The sequence below is a fragment of the Haliotis rufescens genome, unplaced genomic scaffold, assembly GCF_023055435.1.
Source record: "Haliotis rufescens isolate VD_foot unplaced genomic scaffold, xgHalRufe1.0.p SCAF_9, whole genome shotgun sequence".
Taxonomy (NCBI): Eukaryota; Metazoa; Mollusca; class Gastropoda; order Lepetellida; family Haliotidae; genus Haliotis; species Haliotis rufescens.
Window position 1 is genome coordinate 33,148,496 of NW_025964383.1, and position 18,566 is coordinate 33,167,061.

The following is an 18,566-nucleotide window of genomic DNA, read 5'->3' on the forward strand; positions in this document are numbered from 1 at the left end:
ATATCGCCCATAGAAATGGCCATTGTTGGAACTCTTATGCCTTCCATTGGACTCCAGTAAGTTTTAATTGCCCCGACGTTAACATATAAAACACTACTTTGAAAGTTGCAGAATTTCTGTTAAAATTGCAAACTAACATCCATTTGTTCAGAAGGTCACTTTGAGAGTCGGAAAGTTACATTGAGAGGGACGAGCATCTCTGTAGACTCGGGGATGTGACAGAACGACGAGAACACAAAGAATAATACAAATGATATCTGATTTATTACAAGCCATACAACACTGTACGCTAAAACATTTAACAGCAATACAAACATTCCAGCATGCTACGTCAATGGAGACAATACGCGTCATCTAGAACAAGAGAAAATGCCGTTTAGCGACTTCGACTGATGACCAATACGTTTTCTATTTGAATTTCTTTTTTCAGTTCTTGGAATGAAGAGAACTATTGATACCAATTGCGTTGTAAATTAATACTTTAATCGTATGATTACGGTGCTACTGGAATTTTAATAACATCACGATAAGCTCTACATACATAAAAGATAAGATAATTAACGAGGTGATGGTAGATGCTTTGATGCTCTTCTTGACATACAATCGTTGTGATGAGAAATATACAATGATAGATTGCAACCAAACATCACACACATTTGACAATAGTAGACGCGAAAATTAGCATCAAATAATTATAGCGAACAGTTATTAAAGGTTCGGAATCACAATAGACTTTTCAGTCCTGTGCTTTACCCTCGTCAAAATAAATCAACAAATTTCATTTGCCATGAAATCAAAGATGTGAAATTTATTGCAATCTACCACTCTCGATGTCAATCAATCAAACAAGGACGATATAATCCACTAAATGATTTGTAGTTCATTCGAGCATAAAAGTGTCAAGCTGCATAGAATATTTGATACAGGATTATCAATTCTGCTCAGAGACCTTGTTAAATAGTTTGCACCGTGGCTCTGTCGAATCTGGGAGTAAATCCCCTGATACACAGCGCCATCTTTTCTAAATATTGCGTTATTTAGTTTCATATTAGCAGTAATCACTCAAGCTAGCGAACAGAATTGCCTTGGCTCTTCGTATAGACTGGTACAAAGGGGCCCATTCATGATCATGATTGGAGCCTTGTAAAATTCAAATATGAGTCGAACTCACCTAACACACGCAGTGACCCCTCAATTAACCCCTAATTTCCATTGAGCATGCGCATTCATGTCTTCCTGTGGTAATTACCTGCTCTTCCCGCCCAGTAGAGGTCGCTGCGCGGTGGCTAAGCAACCTCACTTTCGTCTCGCTTGGCTGAAACATGAAATTGTTTTTAAGAATAATTCTCGGTCAAATACGCTCTGATTAATCACGCAAGATTTAGCCATGATTAAATTTAACTCTTTTAATACCTACTCTGGAATTAAAGGCTCGCGTTGATTATTTCAAATATATTTGTGTTTGGGTCAAGGAATATATTTGATAGATTACACATGTAATGTTATGCACATATTCTAGTAAAAATCATATAAGCTTGACTTTGAAATTATTTGTAATTCAGCATTTAAATAATGTCTTCCCACGGGAAATATTGTTCGTACTTGTAATATTCAACACGTCAACATATCAACAACTTCACGTCTACAAACAGCCGCGTGAAGATCTGGGTTAGTATCGGTCAGTCTTCAACAACCCATGATTGACGCGTCGATTGAAGGGATCCAGGGTGTAGCTCACTGACTTGGGTGATGCATGTCATCGCATCTCAATTACGCAGATAGATGCTCATGATGTCAGTCACTGGACTGTCTGGTCCATACTCGATTATTTACAGACCGCCGTCAAAATGTAAGACTATTGCTGAGAGCGGCGTTAAACAACAAACAAACAAAACTTCAACCAACAACTGTGGATTATCTATGTATACACGTCAAGACACATGTATAAATTGGCCTATAGTACCCTCCAATTGTATACAACAAATCTCCTTTAGTTGGGACCCGGCTAGTTTGCACCCTGACGTCAATATGGTATTTATTGTTTCCCTGCCTGGTGCTTGGCAAAAAGGGGATAAAACAAGACTGGTCAGCTCGGAGTCAGTATACTGTGCCTGTGCCGGGTATCCATATTAAACTGGGGAATGGTATCTTAGTGGGCTAAGCGCTACATTACAACCTAATACGCCTGTTTGTAAACTGGTATAAAACAAAGTTACTACGATAAAAAATAATCTTCTTTTTATGATATGAATATTGACATCGTAGTTACTTTGACTTTTCTATTTATTACGTACAACAAAAAGGAGCATTACCACGTACCAGTGATTTTCAATAACCCAGACAAGTCGTTGATACGGATGCTTTAACAGCGTAGGTACCGTCCGGATTAATGAGTTTCACTATTCATCGTACAAATTCAGTTTGTTGGACTGAACGGAGCCTGTGTCCCTTTAAATACGTGGAAAACGAAAGAGAGTCAGTTTAACTCATCCGGGCACTTTATGACCCAAAACGGAAGTGAAGAATCCGAAAACGAGGCTTGAATATACCAAGCATCGCGAACTTGTAGACGGCCTGTCTGGTGTTGTGAAGGACCGTCACCATCCACCACAAGCTCCTGACACAGCTCGGGGTGTTTGTTACGTTCTATTAAAACGATAAGCCCTGTGTTTATCTAATCCCTTTGATAATTGATTTTAATTCCAACTCATTGTTAACGCTGATATAAAACGTCATTAACTTCAGATAATACTGGAAACTGAGCTCGCCCAAACTGGAAACGATCCTGAATAATGCAGATATTTCTTTTCATGTAATTGGTATCGGCGATGATCCGTGGGTAATATGTATGTTAATGTGTAAAATGTTGCACAAATAAGCTTCACTATTACCTGTTTAATAGGTGCAGGTTTTCGGTTACGAAATAGGACCACGGCATATCGTTTGTAGAGAAGCATTACTACAACGAAAGTTGATAAAATATTTAAAAAACATCCACTATTATGTTATCATATGTCCAAAAAACATGTACGAACATCTAATACACCTTTTTGTAAATGGATGAAGAAAGGCGACCAGTGTGGTTATATAGGGTAACCCTCATTGAGAGAGAGAGAGAGAGAGAGAGAGAGAGAGAGAGAGAGAGAGAGAGAGAGAGAGAGAGAGAGAGAGGCACTTTGCTAGTCACGACTCCTTATGAAGACTATGTACCCCGTTAGTCAGGACTCCTTATACATACTATGTACCCCGTTAGTCAGGACTCCTTATGAAGACTATGTACCCCGCTAATCACGACTCCTTATGAAGACTATGTACCCCGCTAATCACGACTCCTTATGAAGACTATGTACCCCGCTAGTCACGACTCCTTATGAACACAATGTACCCCGCTTGTGAAAACTCCTTATGACACTATGTACCCCGCTCGTCACGACTCCTTATGGACACTATGTACCCCGCTCGTCACGACTCCTTATGGACACCATGTACCCCGCTCGTCACGACTCCTTATTACACTATGTACCCTGCTAGTCACGACTCCTTATGGAGACTATGTACCCCGCTAGTAAAGACTTAAAGAGGTTTCACTAAATACGAAGTACAGCTTAGATTATCAACAACAACCGAGACAGACAACTCAATAAAACACATTCTGAGAATCCAAAATCAGCTGTTTGAAAGTAACGAACATACATTCAAACCAATGACAAATCAACACATGTTCTACTCTCATCATACACCATAGTCCGACAGTGCCGGCCTCAAGAAAGAGCCTGCGTCTTCGGGCTAGCATGTTTCACGTTGACGTGTCATGAATACTAAATGCACTGCTACATTTTGCATAGTACCTACATTCCTGGGACGCCGACAGTTTCCTATCATCTTCCTGTACGGGATAACAGTATAACCGTGGGAAAGTTGTATTCGGGGATGCTCCGGAGAGACTAAACTTTCAGATGTCACTCGATAAATAATTGAATAATTTCTCTATGTCAATGATGCTGCTTACATGAAATAATAAACCATCTTTCTTATTTCGATTAACATACATTAATGTTTAATATGTCCGGTGTGAGAAGATGAGAGGCATATTTTTTACAGAGATTGTAAACGGTGGCATCTATGTAAAAGATATTACATTGAACCATAAACTCCAATAATGAGTTGTAATTGGTTGGGGGCGAGTGCCTGTAAAGAGTGAGTGAGTGAGTGAGTTGGGTTTAACGCCGCTTTTAACAGTATTCCAGTTATATCGCGGCGTGTCAGATTAATGTGGGAGGAATGCCCGAAGTGATGCAGGTCTCAGACGTTTACCACTTCGGTGAAACCCACGAGCACGGACATGGTGCTGACAAACCTAGAAACATAATCGGGGCGAACCGGGATTCGAACCCCAAATCATAGGTTTCTGGTGTGCCCAGCCAGTTAAGAATCCATATGGTCATGATAAAAGTGATAAGGGTAGTATTAAACTGCAGTAATCATTTATTGATAATATCAGCCAGTTGTGTAGGTGTCTGTGTTGCGCGTTCGTCCTTGACGTTATCAGGTTCCGGGTTCAAGTCCAATATGGCGCAACAAAATGCTGTCACATGCCGTCGATCTCTGCATCAATATTTCATCTCCATAGGGGTACAGAGCACAGGTGACAGATCAGTCGATTGTAAACAACAGTAGTCGCGGCGAGGAGGTGGATGGGTGACCGTGTTCGCCAGCTTCACTCTTGACAGTTTCTAGGTCTTCGGTCCTGCCTCACACTGAAGCACACGTAACATATGTGGCATGTCCTTAGGCAGGCATCGTTTTTCGAAATATGACTCTATACATCCAGCAGTGAATGGGTACCCGGCAGGATGTGATTGTAATGTGACTGTTAACCTTCTAGGGCTCCAGGGAGCTGAGAATCGAATTCACACTGATCCACTGACTGGTGTTATAATAATGAAGCGAAAAGGGCTTTCATTTGGTGAATGGAATTTTGACGCATCATAAATGGACTTCTTATTATTATCATGGTATTATTATGGTATTATTATTATTATGGTTTAGAAAGGCGATGACAAATACAAAACAAGGACCTGGCATCATGTTTTTTTTACAGGATTAGTGAGTGAGTATGTGAGTTGGGTTTAACGCCGCTTTTAACAGTATTCCAGTTATATCGCGGCGTGTCAGCTTAATGAGGGAGGAAAGCCCGAAGTGATGCAGATCTTAGACGTTCATAGGGGCGAACCGGGATTCGAACCCACAATCATAGGTTTCTGGCGTGTCCAAGGGACGCAACTCTGCACAGCGCCTTAGGCGACTGGGCCACCCGTGCCCCCTTTTACAGGATTAGAACTGTCTTCGTCATAAGCGTTTAAATTAGGTTTAATCACATACAGAAATGTATCAGAAGTAAATATTGTTTCAGATGCTGATCGTGATGTCTTTATCGCGGTACAGTGTATACCATCCCGAGGTGATTCATGAAGGCCAATGAATAGTATTGAGGTGAATGTGGGACTCGAACCAGAATTTGCGGATCATGGTAGAAAAGGGAAGCAACTCGTGTCGTTGCGTCTTAGGTGACCATCACGGTACTGTTTCCATCAGGCCTCAGATGTGGTTTGCACACATAACAGTTTCATGTCCATCAAATACCATCTTCCTTCTTATGTTTTAATTAATATTGATCCAAATCGCAAGACATGGTAAGATAATATATAAGAAAGTGTTTGAAGACTCAAAAATACAATGCGCTCATTGGTGCAGACTTATGCAAAGTTAATTCATCCAAATGATATTAATTTTGTAATCGGCTGGGGGATAACGACTGGGAATTGCTTTAATAAAGTTGTTGTTGCACTTTGAATTTCACAGCAGTTGTTTGTGAAAGGGTTAAAACAATTTGTTACGTGGATTGAATACTAAAACGGCAGCAGGAAGCTTAACTGTGAGTTTATTTACCTTGATCCGTGTTCATCAATTTCATTTTAATAAGCACACGATGGAAAGAGTACATCCAAAAAACATAACTCGCTGTCAGCGAAATTGCATACGAAATAAATTACAACACCAATGTCAGAGTAAACAAGCGCAAATATGGATTTTTAAATTCCGGAAGAACGAATTAGACCGCCCAACGATGCGGAAACATCCAGTCGACCAAACGCTGTCTTTTTTGCACACGTTCCGCTCATCGCTCATCCGGGTCCTCTCAGCAGGGGGTAGTCCTCACGTGGTATAGTTTGTAGCGCGGCGTCTCACATTACTGCGCGCCTTGACCCAACTGGCCCCTGCGCTGCGCAAGTCAGCCATTTGTCTTTCCAAGGTGGGTTTTGACGTTGCTGCGGAGATCGGAGAGCCCGATATGTGCCGAACCGCTCGGTCGGTTCGACAGGGTAGAAATTCTATACTGGGAAACGTAGGGATTAGCGCGGCACCCGACACCCGAAATTGTAGATGAAGGAATATTGTACGCGCCATGACCCTGAAACGGTGGTGGCTTTGTTTTTATCGCGGAAGGATCTGAAAACCGGTAGAGATAATAACATAAATCGTGCGCGTAATAATACAGCAAATTGCCATCTTTTGAGCACGTCGTGGTGAGAACTAGAAAACGAGACCCTTGTTTCACCATTAGAGAAATCCAAGCCCAAACAACTCCAAAGTGCGTTCCTATTAAGAGTAAATAATCTGTTTGAACCATTCACAGTACTTGCGATACAACAAATAAATCCGAGTCGGCGGAGCGCTTTGCCAACGATTCTATGTTCATATAGTTTTGAACAATAGAAAGTTAACGTTTAAACCGACAGTCTATGAACAAAAGCCTAAGACAAGAACCAGTCTGATACCTTGTTTAACATGCAAAACAAAACTTTCTTAAAAGAACAAAACGCGTTGTTCGGTTTGTTTGACAAAGCGGTTCATCTGCTGTATTTTGATAGTTATGTGATAAATCATCAAGGCTCTTCCACGCATCACAAATAAAGGAATAAATCGTACATGCATATATTTCGTTTACGCAAATCAAGCGAAATCCATATTGAAGCAGGGTTTGGCCATATCACGGTGAAACGCAATCATTGTAAACACGAATCAGTCTATCGTTTTTTGTGTGATTAAATTTCATGTGTTCTTCAATTTTGTTCATGCGTATTTTTATGAAAGTGATTTAGACATGAAACCTGATACGTCTTCAAGACGTACCGATGTTCGCCTTGATCTGTCGGAGTAACGAGGTAATAATTCTTCTGATAAACCTTTCCAAAAGAAACGACCATCTGAAAGGTCAATGAGAACATAATTTTGAGTGGAACAAAATTGTGTATGAAAGATAATATCTAAAATTAAAAACGCAAAAAGGGAGTTTGGTGTGTGGACGATATAAATACCAACAAAGCACAATATGTATACTGCATAAAGCGAAACCTCGCGATTCAGGACAGCGTAGTGCCTGATTAAATCGTCTGGATTAATTAATTTCCGGGTTAAATAAAGTTACTGAGTATATAGAATATATAATTCTAATGTGACGTACATTGTATTTAGGTCACGTGGTACTATATTCCTCCACACTTGGGTGTCGCTTGATGATTTCCTTTACATGTTAGGTGCAAGATTCTTATAATACGAGGTTTTTTTTATACAAACCATAATTGTATTTGATACGTCCATTCACGATGCACCATTTTCTATTAACCAAGATCCATCAGAGTAGATCGCGAGAAGAATCTCTCACAGTGTATGTAAAGGCGACGCAACTTCCAAATGACCGCGAACCAGTCGATGCAAGAATGGTTTAATTGTAGCGCCATTCATGAACATAGTCGCTACGATATCAGTAGAGAATGTGATATCGCTTTGCGAGGGTTCAAGGAGAACATGCGTGCATACAAAGTGACGTCACTGATGTGCGTCATTGTACATGACGTCATTGACGGGCATTAGTGGATTTGAGTGGATGTGCTTGGCGTTATCTAAAACACAATTTGGAGTCATAAAAAAAGCCTAAACGATGACTGAGTGATTATTCTTATCATTATAAAAAACGGCATTAGCCTAGTCACGCACGCACGCACGCACTCACGCACGCACGCACGCACGCGCTATGTTAGTGCAATAATCTTGAACGCAACATTAAACCATATTTCACCTCACGACACCTGGTCAACAAATATGCATGAATGTGTTACAATCATCGAGCATAGTTTCATCATTCGTGTTCATGAAGAATTCATGAATACACTGTTTGATACTTCCATCCGTTACACCGAAGCCCCGTCTTGTAATGATGAACGCTACGGAATCCACCAACGAAAACATTACTGGAATTTTTCCTGGAAATTGTAGAACGTGTTGAGGCGATCTAGTGTCTGTCGGAAAGAAAACAGACTCTTTTTATTCTTCAAGAGCCACCAAATGTCAACGGTCTTGGAAACGATCAGTGCGTTCTCTGACGCCGTAATATGAACACACGCCAAAACAAGGTCTCGGATCTTACTTATTTATATTCGCGCCGTCCCAACATTTAAATATCTGGCTATTTCCTGTCGTATCGCTGACGGTATTGACTTTTTATGAATAAACAATAGCGAAAACGTAAAAAAACAATGATAGCCGTGTGAAACAGATGAGTTGGTTCTTGTATCAGGTTTTAGATGATACTGTCAGATATTTATTTGGTGAAATAGCTCTTGTCAATAAATGTGTAGGTGCAGATAATGGTAGATTGATGTGTCGGATGTATAATGAATGATATATATATTGGGACAGGAGAGGATCTTGCTTTTTAGATAAACAAAAGACTAAATGATGGTCATCTAAAGTATCCCTGCTATAAAGCTCTCAGAGTGTGTGTGTGTGTGTTTGTGTGTGTGTGTGTGTGTGTCTGTGTGTTTGTTTATGTGTGTTTGTGTGTGTGTGTGTTTGTGTGTGTGTGTCTGTGTATGTTAGTGTGTGTGTGTGTGCGTGCGTGTGTGTGTGTGTGTGTTAGTGTGCGTGTGTGTGCTTGTGTACTATAGTTCCCTTTAGCTTCACATTCGCAAATGTATACATTCCTGACGTATATTTGTTGCATCTTACGTTAAACATGGGGCATTATAGTTCACTTTAACTTTATATTCACAGGTTTATCCCGAAAGTGTAGTCTTTGCAGTTTATCCTCGGCGAATAAAACCCTCACTACAATTAAAAAATATTCAATAATATTTCAGCTTGTATATCCGTCTACGTGTGTACAAATGTGTTTTAGTTACACTTTGTGGTTAAATGGTGTAATACCTCTGAAAAGAATGTGACGAAATCACCAAATATATCAACACATTCACGATGGGCAAATAAAGTTGGATATTACGTAGAAAAAGAATCCGTTAAAATGTAGTCAACTAAATGATAATTAAATATAATTGCCCATACTTCAAGTCAAACATGCTCATACGTCAAGTCAAACAACGTTTAAAAATCTCCACAAACAGAAAACATTTGGAATGTATACACGCTATTCATCTACAGTTTTTATGTTAAGGTCTGAACTCAAACTACATGTAGACTGTTTCAGTTTGACTTGCAAATGGCATGGTTTGACACTGCACGGAATAATATCAAATGGAGACTAATATCAAATGGAGACTAATATCAAATGGAGACTCATATCAAATGGTAGTTTTTCACGTGGATGCAAAACCATATTCGCACTGAGAGACAAAATGAGAAACATTACATATTAGAGTGAGTGAGTGAGTGAGTATGGTTTTACGCCGCTTTTAGCAATATTCCAGCAATATCACGGCGGGGGACACCTGAAATGGGCTTCACACATTGTACCCATGTCGGGAATCGAACCCGGGTCTTCGGCGTGACGAGCAAACGCTTTAACCACTAGGCTACCCGACCGCTCCCATTACATATTAGACACAGTGTGGTAATATATTGGCGTTGTCGCAGTGTTCAATAACACCGATACACAATAACATACGCATGGCCTGTAGTGTGGTAATATATTGGCGTTATCGCAGTGTTCAATAACACCGATACACAATAACATACGCATGGCCTGTAGTGTGGTAATATATTGGCGTTATCGCAGTGTTCAATAACACCGATACACAATAACATACGCATGGCCTGTAGTGTGGTAATATATTGGCGTTATCGCAATGTTCAATAACACCGATACACAATAACATACGCATGGCCTGTAGTGTGGTAATATATTGGCGTTATCGCAATGTTCAATAACACCGATACACAATAACATACGCATGGCCTGTAGTGTGGTAATATATTGGCGTTATCGCAATGTTCAATAACACCGATACACAATAACATACGCATGGCCTGTAGTGAGGTAATATATTGGCGTTATCGCAATGTTCAATAACACCGATACACAATAACATACGCATGGCCTGTAGTGAGGTAATATATTGGCGTTATCGCAATGTTCAATAACACCGATACACAATAACATACGCATGGCCTGTAGTGTGGTAATATATTGGCGTTATCGCAATGTTCAATAACACCGATACACAATAACATACGCATGGCCTGTAGTGTGGTAATATATTGGCGTTATCGCAATGTTCAATAACACCGATACACAATAACATACGCATGGCCTGTAGTGAGGTAATATATTGGCGTTATCGCAATGTTCAATAACACCGATACACAATAACATACGCATGGCCTGTAGTGAGGTAATATATTGGCGTTATCGCAATGTTCAATAACACCGATACACAATAACATACGGATGGCCTGTAGTGTGGTAATATATTGGCGTTATCGCAATGTTCAATAACACCGATACACAATAACATACGCATGGCCTGTAGTGTGGTAATATATTGGCGTTATCGCAATGTTCAATAACACCGATACACAATAACATACGCATGGCCTGTAGTGAGGTAATATATTGGCGTTATCGCAATGTTCAATAACACCGATACACAATAACATACGGATGGCCTGTAGTGTGGTAATATATTGGCGTTATCGCAATGTTCAATAACACCGATACACAATAACATACGGATGGCCTGTAGTGTGGTAATATATTGGCGTTATCGCAATGTTCAATAACACCGATACACAATAACATACGGATGGCCTGTAGTGTGGTAATATATTGGCGTTATCGCAATGTTCAATAACACCGATACACAATAACATACGGATGGCCTGTAGTGTGGTAATATATTGGCGTTATCGCAATGTTCAATAACACCGATACACAATAACATACGGATGGCCTGTAGTGTGGTAATATATTGTCGTTATCGCAATGTTCAATAACACCGATACACAATAACATACGGATGGCCTGTAGTGTGGTAATATATTGGCGTTATCGCAATGTTCAATAACACCGATACACAATAACATACGCATGGCCTGTAGTGAGGTAATATATTGGCGTTATCGCAATGTTCAATAACACCGATACACAATAACATACGGATGGCCTGTAGTGTGGTAATATATTGGCGTTATCGCAATGTTCAATAACACCGATACACAATAACATACGGATGGCCTGTAGTGTGGTAATATATTGGCGTTATCGCAATGTTCAATAACACCGATACACAATAACATACGGATGACCTGTAGTGTGGTAATATATTGGCGTTATCGCAATGTTCAATAACACCGATACACAATAACATACGGATGGCCTGTAGTGTGGTAATATATTGGCGTTATCGCAATGTTCAATAACACCGATACACAATAACTTACGCATGGCCTGTAGTGTGGTAATATATTGGCGTTATCGCAATGTTCAATAACACCGATACACAATAACATACGCATGGCCTGTAGTGTGGTAATATATTGGCGTTATCGCAATGTTCAATAACACCGATACACAATAACATACGGATGGCCTGTAGTGTGGTAATATATTGGCGTTATCGCAATGTTCAATAACACCGATACACAATAACATACGCATGGCCTGTAGTGTGGTAATATATTGGCGTTATCGCAATGTTCAATAACACCGATACACAATAACATACGCATGGCCTGTAGTGTGGTAATATATTGGCGTTATCGCAATGTTCAATAACACCGATACACAATAACATACGCATGGCCTGTAGTGTGGTAATATATTGGCGTTATCGCAATGTTCAATAACACCGATACACAATAACATACGGATGGCCTGTAGTGTGGTAATATATTGGCGTTATCGCAATGTTCAATAACACCGATACACAATAACATACGGATGGCCTGTAGTGTGGTAATATATTGGCGTTATCGCAATGTTCAATAACACCGATACACAATAACATACGGATGGCCTGTAGTGTGGTAATATATTGGCGTTATCGCAATGTTCAATAACACCGATACACAATAACATACGGATGGCCTGTAGTGTGGTAATATATTGGCGTTATCGCAATGTTCAATAACACCGATACACAATAACATACGCATGGCCTGTAGTGTGGTAATATATTGGCGTTATCGCAATGTTCAATAACACCGATACACAATAACATACGGATGGCCTGTAGTGTGGTAATATATTGGCGTTGTGGCAATGTTCAATAACACCGATACACAATAACATACGGATGGCCTGTAGTGTGGTAATATATTGGCGTTGTCGCAATGTACAATAACACCGATACACAATAACAAACGCATGGCCTGTAGTGTGGTAATATATTGGCGTTGTGGCAATGTTCAATAACACCGATACACAATAACATACGCATGGCCTGTAGTGTGGTAATATATTGGCGTTGTCGCAATGTACAATAACACCGATACACAATAACATACGCATGGCCTGTAGTGTGGTAATATATTGGCGTTGTCGCAATGTTCAATAACACCGATACACAATAACATACGCATGGCCTGTAGTGTGGTAATATATTGGCGTTGTCGCAATGTACAATAACACCGATACACAATAACATACGGATGGCCTGTAGTGTGGTAATATATTGGCGTTGTCGCAATGTACAATAACACCGATACACATTAACATACGGATGGCCTGTAGTGTGGTAATATATTGGCGTTGTCGCAATGTACAATAACACCGATACACAATAACATACGGATGGCCTGTAGTGTGGTAATATATTGGCGTTGTCGCAATGTTCAATAACACCGATTCACAATAACATACGGATGGCCTGTAGTGTGGTAATATATTGGCGTTTCGCAATGTTCAATAACACTGATACACAATAACATACGGATGGCCTGTAGTGTGGTAATATATTGGCTTGTCGCAATGTTCAATAACACCGATACACAATAACATACGGATGGCCTGTAGTGTGGTAATATATTGGCTTGTCGCAATGTTCAATAACACCGATACACAATAACATACGGATGGCCTGTAGTGTGGTAATATATTGGCGTTGTCGCAATGTTCAATAACACCGATACACAATAACATACGCATGGCCTGTAGTGTGGTAATAAATTGGCGTTGTCGCAATGTTCAATAACACCGATACACAATAACATACGGATGGCCTGTAGTGTGGTAATATATTGGCGTTGTGGCAATGTACAATAACACTGATACACAATAACATACGGATGGCCTGTAGTGTGGTAATATATTGGCGTTGTCGCAATGTACAATAACACCGATACACAATAACATACGGATGGCCTGTAGTGTGGTAATATATTGGCGTTGTGGCAATGTACAATAACACCGATACACAATAACATACGGATGGCCTGTAGTGTGGTAATATATTGGCTTGTCGCAATGTTCAATAACACCGATACACAATAATATACGGATGGCCTGTAGTGTGGTAATATATTGGCTTGTCGCAATGTTCAATAACACCGATACACAATAACATACGCATGGCCTGTAGTGTGGTAATAAATTGGCGTTGTCGCAATGTTCAATAACACCGATACACAATAACATACGGATGGCCTGTAGTGTGGTAATATATTGGCGTTGTGGCAATGTACAATAACACCGATACACAATAACATACGGATGGCCTGTAGTGTGGTAATATATTGGCGTTGTGGCAATGTTCAATAACACCGATACACAATAACATACGCATGGCCTGTAGTGTGGTAATATATTGGCGTTGTGGCAATGATCAATAACACCGATACACAATAACATACGGATGGCCTGTAGTGTGGTAATATATTGGCGTTGTCGCGATGTTCAATAACACCGATACACAATAACATACGGATGGCCTGTAGTGTGGTAATATATTGGCGTTATCGCAATGTTCAATAACACCGATACACAATAACATACGGATGGCCTGTAGTGTGGTAATATATTGGCGTTGTGGCAATGTTCAATAACACCGATACACAATAACATACGGATGGCCTGTAGTGTGGTAATATATTGGCGTTGTCGCAATGTTCAATAACACCGATACACAATAACATACGCATGGCCTGTAGTGTGGTAATAAATTGGCGTTGTCGCAATGTTCAATAACACCGATACACAATAACATACGGATGGCCTGTAGTGTGGTAATATATTGGCGTTGTGGCAATGTACAATAACACCGATACACAATAACATACGGACGGCCTGTAGTGTGGTAATATATTGGCGTTGTCGCAATGTACAATAACACTGATACACAATAACATACGGATGGCCTGTAGTGAGGTAATATATTGGCGTTGTGGCAATGTACAATAACACCGATACACAATAACATACGCATGGCCTGTAGTGTGGTAATATATTGGCGTTGTCGCAATGTTCAATAACACCGATACACAATAACATACGGATGGCCTGTAGTGTGGTAATATATTGGCGTTGTGGCAATGTTCAATAACACTGATACACAATAACATACGCATGGCCTGTAGTGTGGTAATATATTGGCGTTGTGGCAATGTTCAATAACACTGATACACAATAACATACGCATGGCCTGTAGTGAGGTAATATATTGGCGTTGTGGCAATGTACAATAACACCGATACACAATAACATACGCATGGCCTGTAGTGTGGTAATATATTGGCGTTGTCGCAATGTTCAATAACACCGATACACAATAACATACGGATGGCCTGTAGTGTGGTAATATATTGGCGTTGTGGCAATGTTCAATAACACTGATACACAATAACATACGCATGGCCTGTAGTGTGGTAATATATTGGCGTTGTGGCAATGTTCAATAACACTGATACACAATAACATACGGATGGCCTGTAGTGTGGTAATATATTGGCGTTGTCGCAATGTACAATAACACTGATACACAATAACATACGGATGGCCTGTAGTGTGGTAATATATTGGCGTTGTCGCAATGTACAATAACACCGATACACAATAACATACGGATGGCCTGTAGTGTGGTAATATATTGGCGTTGTCGCGATGTTCAATAACACCGATACACAATAACATACGGATGGCCTGTAGTGTGGTAATATATTGGCGTTGTCGCAATGTACAATAACACTGATACACAATAACATACGGATGGCCTGTGGTGTGGTAATATATTGGCGTTGTCGCAATGTACAATAACACTGATACACAATAACATACGGATGGCCTGTAGTGAGGTAATATATTGGCGTTGTCGCGATGTTCAATAACACCGATACACAATAACATACGGATGGCCTGTGGATGGCGAGGTACACACGTGTCGGAATAATTAGAACAGGCTCAGTGTGGGATTTTCCACAATGCACTGTAATTCTTAAACCCGCCCCGAGAAGCCATAAATGTATAAATCGAGAATAAACCATACAACCATTCCGATCAACGCCCAGGGCACAACATTCACCAAAACAGCTTGCCCAAATCCCTCAAATACATCAAGCGTTTAGTACCTATCAAATCTCCCCTGCCACTCATAATATTTCCAACGAGGGAGGATGATAACTTTTTGATGAGCATTTTTCAAAAATGGCGGCCAACGGGCAGACGACATGTAAGAATCGCTGAGATGAACATTCTAGGTATGTATCCATCAGAACGACTCGATTTTAGCAGTCGTGCCCCCATCATGTGTTCACACAACAACCAAATGGTCTGGAAGTAGATATCACAGGGCTTGGGGCAAACATGCACCCGTTTATTTGGCCGTTGAAGGGTTAATAATAAACGTACGATCCTAGACAAGCTTGATCCACGCCATGACAGATTCCCGGAGGGGTGTTTCTTTCAATTTGTCGCTCACCCGTGGAGAGTTTGTGAAGCGTAGAGAAGGCTGGTGAAAAGGTTTTGAGAATTAAGCCCGATATAGAGGCAAATCCACGAGATGACATCTAATTTTGACAATGTCTAGAGGGAGCAGCTCAAGTATGGACACGCTCCCTTGCCACAGTGCAGATTGCACGTGTTGTGAGTTGTCATGGGAATCGTATTTGGGAAGACACTCTGGGCATTCCGCTACCTCGACACAGTGGGGCGTCCTGTCTGGGGTGCGTTCAGGCTGCTACGAGAACCGGGTGGGCGACTGGGGTGGGGGTGGCGGATGACTCACTGGTTAGATATTCGGTGTCACAGCAACACATGTGACAGCACTCGGGTATTTCTGATTACGTAGATGTTGTTGAGCAGGATGGAGTCAATGAAGGATTAAATTTAAGTTTTATTTTTAGCGAATTACATCAGTGTTTTGGGTGTATCGAAGGTTGATTTAGTATGAAGGCTATGCAGGTTGCCAGTGGTGAATCACTGTTTGAGATGCAGTTTGCGTTAGAGCATCTTTGTATAGTGAGTTAATGAGCCGCTTTTAACAATATTCCAATTATATCACATCGTGTCAGCTTAATGTGGGAGGAAAACCCGAAGTGATGAAGGTCGTTTACCACTTCGGTGAAACCCACGAGCACGGATATGGTGCTGAAACCTAGAATCATAATCGGGGCGAATCGGGATTCGAACCCACAATCATGTTTCTTTGCGTAGCCAAGAAACGCAACTCTGCACAGCGAATTGCAGCGCGTTAGACGACTGGGCCACCTGTGATTGAATTGAAACTGTTTGCGCAATGTTTCAACAGGAACATGTTATTCCCATTTGGATTGTGTGTTCTAAGCAATTATTATGAAACAAAAACACGTGTAAACTCAAGTGATAGGCTTGAAGTGGTTGTCTTGTGGTTTTGTTGGGACAGCAACTGAACATTTAACGTGACTGGAACAATACAATACACTCAGCTGTAGGTTTTGTTGATAAAATATCCCCCACCCTAACATACCTCTTCCTCATCCAGGTCATAACCCCCACCCCCCTCCCTCACACACACACACACGCACGCCCGCACGCCCGCACGCACGCACGCACGCACGCACGCACGCCAGCCCGCCCGCACGCCCGCCCGCCCGCACGCACGCATACACACATACACACACAAATCGAACCACTTGGCTATCCTATCGCCTTGTGACGCCTTGCGACTTGTATGCTGCCTCCCTTCTCCCCCATCCCCACCCCCACCCTCACTCACCCCAAGAGACATATCAGATATGCAGGCCCTTCTCGGGAATATCTTCATGTGCGCAGTGAGGGCGGACCACGCATGTACGATTTGAAGATTCAAATAAGCTGCAATTTGAATAATGCTGTTACTGGATATCATTGTCTCCAAATAACATGGAACGACAAAAGAGAGAATACATAATTAACAACACTGAACATTGATTTACACTTGTCACCGACATGAAACATCGATTTATTCTTTCGTTTGCATGCGTTGATTTAAACACATAACTTGTAGATGTATGTTGTTTTCATGTGTGTGCAAAGCCTGCCGTTCACGGGAGTAAAAGACTGTTAAAACGAACACCCTAATCAAATGATTGGAAAATCACGTAATTGCACATGGGAATAACAAAATCCGGATGTAACGAACTTCATATTTACCGAACTGTGGATTAAGCGAACTTCGGACATAACGATCTAGATCTACTGGTATATTGTTGTGAAATGGGTTTCGTGCTTATGTAACACGATTTAATAAACATCGGTTCGGGGATAAGGAAACGCTTGGAGTGAGTGGGTGAGTTTGGTTTTACGTCGCTTTTATCAAAATTCCAGCAATATCACGGCGGGGGACACCTGAAATGGGCTTCACACATTGTACCCATGTCGGGAATCGAACCCGGGTTTTCGGTGTGACGAGCCAACGCTTTAACCACTAGGCTCCCCGACCACCCCGCAACGCTTTGAGGGAATGCCTGAATTAACCAAGATGGTTGACCCATACCATGTGAAAAAAGCACGTGTAAAGAGGTCACAGACCAAGTATAATAATATATCTTTTTCATCCAATTAATGATAACACACCAAAGATAACAATCGTATCAAATTTGGGATTCGAACCCACGACCAGCGGATCCTGTCTGTCAAGGGACATAACTCTTAACAACAATGACTCGTGTGCCTCTATGCCCCACATGTTGCATTAGTTGTGTATCGCAACATTCAGCACACTGTTATGGAACAATGTCTATTTCAGACTATGTGAAATGTATTTGAATTCAACTGTAATAACATACCGATACCAGATACATTCACAGTGTTATTGTTCGCT

At 40.9% G+C, this 18,566-nt stretch overlaps 1 long non-coding RNA gene across 7 annotated transcripts in view; it reads right to left on the bottom strand.

Moving 5' to 3' along the window:
* Positions 1 to 242: 242 nt before the first annotated feature.
* Positions 243 to 18,566, bottom strand: part of LOC124111161 — a 224,247-nt gene continuing 205,923 nt past the window's right edge. For 6 of the 7 annotated variants that reach the window (XR_006857391.2, XR_006857393.2, XR_006857394.2 and 3 more), the window contains 2 exons: positions 2,892 to 2,959; positions 243 to 1,315 (listed from right to left, as the gene is read on the bottom strand). This is a non-coding gene — a long non-coding RNA (uncharacterized LOC124111161). The remainder of the gene's footprint in view (positions 1,316 to 2,891; positions 2,960 to 18,566) is intronic. The other variant, XR_007219650.1, reaches the window with a different exon arrangement.